Below are 9,474 nucleotides of genomic sequence, written 5' to 3'. Positions count from 1 at the left end.
TTTTTAAGTTCATGTTGGACGTTAAAGAAAGTTTTAAACGTCAATTTCCAAAGACATTTCATTCTGTTCTTATTGTCTTTTCATTCTTAGTTGTGAATTACTTATATATAAAGTTTACAATAAATGTGTCAAATAAAAAGGAAAAGGAAAGCATTCAAGGACCTAGTAACATTGCCTCTTCAGATGTTCAATAATGGATTCAGTTTTCCGTTACTAGGCGGGACAGGGGGGGGCCTTGGTGTGCTTTCCTTTTCCTTTTTTTCATTAAAAGCTAATCGATTGCACAATCATGACAAATCTGATAAAAGTTCTGAGCTGCATAAGCATGTCACAATTGCAGATCTGACCTTGGAGCATAGCTGGCATTCTGTGCATCGACCCACTAGAGATATAGAGCACTTTATCAAGTGGCTATTTCAGTGGACTGGGTGCAAGAATGTTCAGGTTTTCTTCAGGGGTGACAATTTCCCGTTTTCTTTAGGGAAGTGGTCAGTTTTCATTCTTTTAACATGTTTACACTTAAACGATATTCCGTGCAAAACTAACCGTACTTTATGCATGTAGCTTTCAATCTTCTACATTAAAATACTAACGAATTCTTATAGTTTCACTCCTTCCCATTTTGGTTTCAGTAATAAAGTTATTACCCATGTTATGAATAGCTTCTGTTTGAGAACAATGACAATCTCGAGTTTAAATATAAATTGAATGTGATTCAAATTCTGAGGCATCAGTTACCTTGACAAAAACAGTCACGACTTGGTGGAAATTTAGTTTTTCCCAGAAGTAACAATTTTGTTATCTTGATTCCGTAAGATCACGGTTTCTGCTCTCATTCCACCAGTCAATGGGCGAACTCCTGTGCATTTGAAGAAAAATAGCAGTTCTAATGAATGGAAAATTTAGTTTGAAGGTTATTTCACACGCCTTCAGTACTATTGCGGCAGATTTGGACGCCTGCTAATGCTAGGAGGATAGTTGATTTTTCACCTATAACACGTGTACGTAAGAAATTTTATTTCAACTATAACACGTGTACGTAAGAAATTTTATTTCACCTATAACACGTGTACGCACCAAAAAGTATTTCAGTAATCTATATTGCTCTTTTGCAAAAGTTCAATTGACCATTCTTCCCTCAAAAATGATACTATCGCTACCCGATCTTTAAACAATACAAAATAGAAGAACGGCTCATATTCAAGTTAACCGTTCATAATGTAGTTGAAAATATTGCGTGTACAATTCATGAAACAAGAATATTTCTCAAGAATTTCTGGCGAATCATTCCAAGGGAGTGTCAAGAAATAAAAGTTTAAATGGTAAAAATGAAATAATCCATTCTGACAAGCTTACACAGTGATACCACGGTATAATTTTCAGTTTAAATAAAGCACCAACGAGGAGGACACTTTCATTCTCAAAGAATACTTCAAGAGGAAAACTACTTTAATACAAGGCTATAAAGCCTGTTTATTGATAGAGTTACAGGTTTTAGGCATAATGCCAAACACTGGGGCAACTAAGGCCATTCAGCGATGAAACGGAAATTGACATTGAAAAAGTTTGAAAGACAGGAGGAAAGCCTCAAAGCAGTTGCACTATGAATCAATTGTTAGGAGAGGGTGAAAAGTAAAATGAAAGAAAGATATGAAAGGAGGTACAGTAAAAGGAATGAAAGTAGTTGCAGCTAGGGGATACAGCCAGCTTATTATTATCCAACCATCTTGCTTAGGTAGAATAATTTACTCACCTCTTGGAAAATATACTTAACTTATAAGTGTGATCCGTATTTCTGTAAAAAGTACGTTTTACTAGTCAAGAAAATCCGAATTTATGCTAATTTGCTGCTTCTGAGCAGATTCCAGCCGATGGATGAAGAGTAAGCCTGAATTCACTGCAGTGTGTTGCCCTGTAGCAGCTTCTCTTATATTGTCATGGAGACCACCTAAGTCTTCATGGCATAGTCTGAAAGGTCATTTCCTGTAAAGAATAATTCCAATGATCAATATGTTTGATAACAATCTAATGTTCATGACTATTAGCTTGATTTAATTAATGAAGAGCAAGCAACCCAACCCCTCCATTATAATTTCCACTGCAATAATTTAAGTATTGGATTTTAAGCTCAAAGAATTCTTTATTATGAACTAAAGCTTTCAGTTGTTTGAACAATTTGTTATAATGAATCAGTACACCATTTGTGTCCATGCTTTTAATCTATTGCAAAGGATGCTTGCCAGTAATAGCCAGTTTCAACTACTTTAGTTTTTATTCCCTGCCAACCAGAATTATCAATGTGTTGAATCTTACCTCAGAATAATACTGTCACTTCCTTTACATATATGTTACAGTGACCTGCTCCAGCCGGCAATTCGTACAAAGTCTTAGCGTTAACCCAATTTTCAAAAATGACATCAGCTGAAGGGAGGCCGAGTTTCTGAAAAAAAATTCAATGATAAATTCTCCAGGACAGAACTACCTATCGCTACAAATAAAAACTATAGATTCCAAACATTTAGCTATACTTCGTAAATTTACTTTCTCTCGTGGCCAGTAAACTGTCAATTTGCATCCAATTGGGTGGAGCATTTCGACTGTGGATAGTTTCTCTAGAAGTGTCAAACAAAGTTGACTTCACTTACCCATCTGTATATACTCAGGTCTTCACCTTCTGAAGGTTTAACTTGTGGGATCGAATTCTTTGCAAAAAGAAAAAGATCTTCTGAAAGGTTTAACTTGTGGGATCGAATTCTTTGCAAAAAGAAAAAGATCTATGAGTTATTACATATAAATATTAAATTCTTAGAACAAGCTAAATATGCTTCGTGATTAACAGCAACAAGTCCTCTTATCAGTCGTCTCCTTAAAACAGGTAACTGTCATTCACCCAACAACCACCTTTATTCTTTCTTGCCTTTCCTCAATTTTCCATCCTTCCCTGTCTTCCTTCTTTCCTCCACCCAGACCACCTCTCTATCTCTCTCCCTCTCACACCCCTCTCTCGATAACTATCCTTAGCGCCAGTCCGTGCTTTCAGTTTTTAAGGAGAGTCAACCGCTGAGAATATACTAGCTTGAGGTTAAAAATAAAAACAAAAATGCAACATTACAGGAAAACTGCTGCCCACATTTAACTGTTACTGACCAAGTTTCCAATAAACTTAGGTTTCCACAACATTCATAAACAGAGTGCAGTAGTTGAAAAACTTTACACGATGGTGGCTATGATTTTCAACAAAGTTAGTCAGAATTACGCGTTATTTTTATTATATTTCTTTCCCCCAACTATTCCGCATATTCAAATATGAATAGGGTTCATTCCATAAACCCTACAAGAAGAATTACCGTGATAAAACCTATGATAAATACGACGATTATGACTAAAAACTACAAGTGGAAGCAACTACTAGGAATGACTGTTACTGTACTTTAACTTCATGGAGAAAAATATCTTATTACAAATATCTGATTACTATGTGCTTTCAGTTTTGAATGCTTTTCAGCTTTTGCTACCGACACTTTCGAGTTCCCCTTCTGTGTTTATTCGGAAGTAAGGTAAATTTGGGATTTTTGATATAGCCTAATGGTTAGAGTCACTGATGAATAGACAAAAAGTCATGCACGGTTTCCCATGGCTATGTTTCAAGATACCCAGTTGGAAAAAGATAACGAAGAAGCATAGGAATTTCTTCGTGAATAATTTACGAAATGTGAATCTCTTATTCCCTACCCGTTGTTTTTAGTCTCAAAAGTGCTCTCCCACCGCAACATTCCAATCATACTCTGGCTACTGATAAACCATAACCTTTGCCTCCTAAGATGACAGTAAAAACTATGATAAATATATGCAAGGTTAAGGGTTGGCCTAGAAATGCAATGTCACTCGTATAATTAGGATGATGTGCCCGAAGTTACATTGGAATATAACCTTATTACCAAACTAGTTTAATTTTCTTTCACAGTAAGATGGGTGTCCCTTAGATAAAAAAAAAATGAGAACTGCCCAAAAGCAGTGATGTTTAAAGCAAGATTCTAAAAGTGGAAGGTTAATACTTAATGTAGTTAAAAATTTATATTACCCGCAAGATGTGTGGGGGATCCAATATAATTTTATCGCATTGGTTATTGAAACTGAAGTATGTCCCTTTACTTATATTTTTCATACCTCATTTTTATCATCAGTACGCGCGTTATACTCATTTATAGCTGAATTAATTTTAAAACATTGTAGGCACCCATTAGTTTATAAAAGTTAATTTTTGCTGTAGTAGAGGTGGTTCTGTCTAAACCTATCAAAAACATTATGAAAAGCCGGTTGAAATAAGTTTTTAAACACCATTTTCAACGCAGCATGGCCTTCTTAGAAACCTGTATAAGTTTTAAAAGATCTTGCCTATTCCCCTATATTGCTAAAGAATAAAAATTTTAGTGTATAAGGAAATCTTGAACAATTTTCAGACCATATGACGACATTGTTGATGAATAGTGAGGCTCTGAAGCTGCCGATAAAAAACTGCCTCCAGATTACTCTATTTCCAATAAGTAAAATTAAAATAAATTTTTTTTACTATACTCTAGGGATATTTACGTGTATACTGTTCACAATTTCTGACACGTCAAATTTTTATTTCCTGTACTGAGCAAGAGACCGTGCTGACATAAGGCCAGCTCATCATCAAATTTCGGTCTATGCATTTCAAAGTAATAGGGAAATCCTATCACGTCCTCCAAATTATAGAACATTCCGTAATGACCAAATAAAATTATAGTATTGTGGAGGCTGCTTATACCATACTAACATTGCAATTTTGCGAGAAAATTAATAATTACAAAATTACAGGGTAATTCTAAGCCCGGATTCCGCGGTACAGTAGACTATGGCAGTTGACGTTTCCCTATGTTATTTTACTTGCTGAACAAGAATTTAAAGTAATATTTATTCGGTCGACTGTAATTAAAGCGTAATTTACCTTTGAAAACAACAAGAAGATACAAGGGGTGCGATGTACCAATGTACAGAGTTCAAAGGTAAATAACAGGTTAGTTACAGTCGACCGGCAAAATATTACCTTAAAATCTTGTAAAGTAAGCAAAATAACATAGGAAAACGTCAACTGCCATAGTCTACTTCGACTGAACAATCTTCAAAGTTTTGGTTCAGGGCCAAGAAACGTAAACAAACCGCCATATTTGAATACTAGTAGGGGGTGTGGGATACGTAACCAACAGGGAGCCTTATGTCCTTTAAGGGGGGTATGTGGTACAGGGAGAGGAAGGCACAGGTACGAGTTGGTTCAGCCACGCTAGCATATGTGAAATAACAATTCCCAATGAATATCACCAACATCAAGACCACTAAACCTTAGGAACACCAAAACAATTGATATAACTAAATAATGTACATAAAGATTAAAAACTTTACCTTAAATGTTACATAAACACCTTCCTTTGTAAGTCAAGCCTACATTCGCCGACACGAGGGCAAAGGGCCTGTTTCCTCAAAAGGCTGTGATTTTGACTCTACATTACCAACCTTTCATACTGCCCTGAGTAATGGACTGAAAAGTCCTTATAACTAATGAAACTGGGTAGAGTAGAGTCGAGGGGGTAATGGGCCTGGAGGAGTGGGAGGTGTCAGGGAATGATTCGGCCATCGTGGTCGGTTGATTACTGAAATGAAATACACGGCCTGGCAAGCATTTTCAGGAGAAAATTGGGGGGCGGAGGCAGTTGCGCGAAACAGGGTAGGGAGGATGGGGCGGTTGCGTGAAACAGGGTAGGGAGGATGGGGAGGGGTAAATATTTACGTAAAAAAAAAAACATGAACGCGTGTATATATTATATATATATACATGGTTTTACATATCTGGTACTTAAGTACAAATTATCAAGTACAAGTCAAGAGGCCATTTTAGTGAATAATGAATGAAATATAAATTTTCAAGGATCAGATTGGCCAGTTAAGGGGGTAATTGAACTTAACAAGAAATGCTGAGAACAACTGTTAAAATTGTGTAACCTGACTGGTGGTGCCTTGGCCCCCATACCCTCCCTTAAAGAAAGTTAAAGCAAGAGTAGATTATAAGTTAGGATACTAACCTAACCTAATCTAACCTACCTAGTAGAACGTGTTACCGTAACCCCTCTGAGGGAAGGCAATCTTAGAAGTGTAACATATAGGTTAGGATACTAACCTAACCAACCTAACCTAGTAGAACATGTTACCTGACCAGGGGGGCTCCGCCCCCGTACCCCCCCTTACATAAAGACAGTCTTAGAAGTGTAACATAGGTTAGGATACTAACCTAACCTAGTAGAACATGTTACCTGACCCTTACACAAAGAGTCTTAGAAGTGTAACATATAGGTTAGGATACTAACCTAACCAACCTAACCTAACCTAACCTAGTACAACATGTTACCTGAGTGGGGGGGGGCCCGTACACCCCCCCCCCCCCCAACATAAAGACAGTCTTAGAAGTGTAACATATAGGTTAGGATACTAACCTAACCTAACCTAGTAGAACATGTTCCGTAACCAACCCCCCTTACGTAAAAACAATCTAAGAAGTGTAACATATAAGTCAGGATACTAACCTAACCACCCTAAACTAGTAGAACATGTTACCTTTGTGTGGGGGGGGGGGAGATAGAACATGTTACCTGATCCCCCTTACATAAAAACATTCTTAGCAGTGTAACATATAGATTAGGATTCTTACCTAACCTAGTAAAATGGGGGGGATGGGATGGGGGGGTGGCGTCCTATACCCTACTTGATTAAGATTATATAACATGCAAGTAAATATAATAAGTAAAATGTTATCCAGGAAATTGTTATGGATCAGAAAGGCAAGTAATGTGAATATAGAAAAAAAGGGAGAAAAAATGCATGTGTAATTTGGAAATGTCTAAAATGTAAAAATGTAATTCCATCAATTTTCACGTCATTGATAGAAAGGTCTTGAAACGTCCTAAAACCACCTTCTAGTCCCACCCCTCAGGAGACTTTCAGGGGCATGCCCTCAGTTGTAACGTAATATTGTAAGATATATAAGGCAACTTTAAGAAGTGAGAACAAGTAAGTGCACATATTATAACAATACTATGATATACAGAACTGAAATAAAAGCTTGAAATATTACACAATTACAAAACAAATGAAGAAAAGAAATATATGTAACAATGCATGAATCCCCCCCGAAACCTCCTGTCGCAATGTAGGGTTAATTATGCAACATGATTGGTTAAATACGTGTACCCATCACCAAAACCCCCATCATTTATTTCCTTAGGAAGTTTGTGCGAAACAAAAGCTCCCTTATATCACAGCGCATGCACCCTAGGATTGGCGCATGCGTAGTAGGATTCGGCGTCATAATAGCAGTAGTAATCAGTGGATATGGGGTATGTAACGGCTCCATTATCGTTTATTTATCGGTTTATTTCAGCATGTATTTCGGGTTTCAAATGTCATAGATAAGAGGAAATAACACAATAACACAGCAAAACCTTCCCCCAAGTGTTTCACCCCACCCAAAACCCTGCATTCCCATCGGTCCCCCTATTGGATCTACCTTCGGTAGATCTAGGGTACTTATCCGCGGTGGCCTTGACTATGGCAGTTGCGGTTTTTCTATGCAGTTTTACCTACTGAACAAGAATTTCAAGTAATATTTATTCGGACGACTGTAATCAATCCCCCCGGGGCCAGTACTAAACACGGCGAAATACATTGGACACCCCAATCCCAAGTGGATGTCGTATCCGCGGTTACGTTCCTTGCAGTCCGTGCGGATTGCTTCTGTAGAAATGCCTGCATTTCACTTATAAAAATGAGTTAAGGGAACTTACATGTAAACTTCCGAATTTATGTTTTCATTATGTAGCTTTCCGTTATTTTTTTTTATTTTTTTAAACTAAGACTTCCCTTCCAACAAAACGAGAAACTGACAAACTTAGGTGGACAAAACACTTGGGAAATGGAAAGCCACCCAAACCAAACATGGAAGGTGAACTTCATTATGACCGATATGTTAAAAGTACCTAGGCACTAAACCACTCAATGGAATTGAAATTCAACGTGACAACTTTGTAAAATCTCACAAGCTTACTAATGACACAAACATAATATACTCACCCTTCTTCTAAACAGATTTTCAGTAATCAATAGCCATTTCAAACTTTTCATGAAACCTCTTAATATTAGGCTCACTAACTATATGTAAAATCTGGATAGGTATACTTCATTTCACGGAGCAAGACCTATCACAGTCCAACAAAATGTTAAATTATATGAACGAGAAGTATTTTTCAGCATGCTACCACAATCCATCAAACACCACAATTGTCGTCGAAATAAAAAAAAGGAAATACCTTCAAAGTCGGTGACGAACTGTAGATTCCACAAGACACACTACGAGAACAAATGAACTACATAGACGACTTTCAACCCGTCAAAGATATACGACACTGTTCCCAGGGCCGAAGAAAACGATAATGACGTCTCTAAGAAGCTGAAAGACTAACAAGGACTCTCTAAAAATAGTCTCTTCCTAGTAAAGGTGACCAAAGAACAAACAACAATGGCATCTGGTGGCTAGTGGCTCATTGCCAAGACACTGGAACTAAAACACAACAGAATTAGAAATACAAAAAATAAAAAAGACGCAATAAAAGGAAACATTGCATATGTAATTTATATATATATATATATATATATATAATATAGTATAATATAGATATATATATATATATATATTATATATATATATATATATATATATATATATATAATATATATATAGATATATATATATATATATATATATATATATATATATATATATATATATATATATATATATATATATATATATATATATATATACTATATATATATATATACGATATAATATATATATATATATAGAGAGAGAGAGAGAGAGAGAGAGAGAGAGAGAGAGAGAGAAAAGAAATGTAAGTGAAAATTAGGTAGTGTGTGTGGATATAGTAGTAGTTGTAGTAGGAGGGGGAGGAGGAAGAATGAATGTACGTAATTATATATATATATATATATATATATATATATATATATATATATATATATATATATATAAATAATTACGAATTTAAAATGATTAGCTTTGATGTAGTTTCCCTTTTTACTAAAGTTCCAGTTGACGACCTAATAACATTTTTAGCTGATGAGTTGAATAAATACGAATTTTCTCTGCAAACTGACACCATTTTAGAGTTACTAAAACTGTGTATTAAGGAATGTAAATTTACTTTCAATGGTAAATTCTATGAGCAGAGGTTTGGTATGGCTATGAGAAACCCTTTATCACCCCTTTTAAGCAACATTTACATGGAGTTTTTTGAAAAGAAACTTCTATCAAATATTTTACCTGCAAATGTTCTTTGGTTTAGGTATGTCGATGACATATTTTGTGTATGGCTTTTGTGTGAG

At 35.8% G+C, this 9,474-nt stretch overlaps 1 long non-coding RNA gene across 2 annotated transcripts; it reads right to left on the bottom strand.

The window, feature by feature from the left end:
• Nucleotides 1-1,138: 1,138 nt before the first annotated feature.
• On the bottom strand, nucleotides 1,139-8,489 carry LOC135226060 (uncharacterized). 2 transcript variants are annotated; one of them, XR_010317129.1, is made up of 3 exons: nucleotides 8,379-8,489; nucleotides 2,314-2,440; nucleotides 1,139-1,983 (listed from the first exon to the last, which is right to left on the bottom strand). It is a non-coding gene; the product is annotated as an uncharacterized LOC135226060 (long non-coding RNA). The 2 variants fall into 2 exon arrangements; XR_010317130.1 differs by lacking the exon at nucleotides 8,379-8,489 and adding an exon at nucleotides 8,143-8,271.
• Between the last annotated feature and the right edge of the window lie 985 nt (nucleotides 8,490-9,474).

The sequence above is a fragment of the Macrobrachium nipponense genome, chromosome 14 (genome assembly GCF_015104395.2).
Source record: "Macrobrachium nipponense isolate FS-2020 chromosome 14, ASM1510439v2, whole genome shotgun sequence".
NCBI lineage: Eukaryota > Metazoa > Arthropoda > Malacostraca > Decapoda > Palaemonidae > Macrobrachium > Macrobrachium nipponense.
This window is presented reverse-complemented; position numbering and strand designations above follow the sequence as displayed.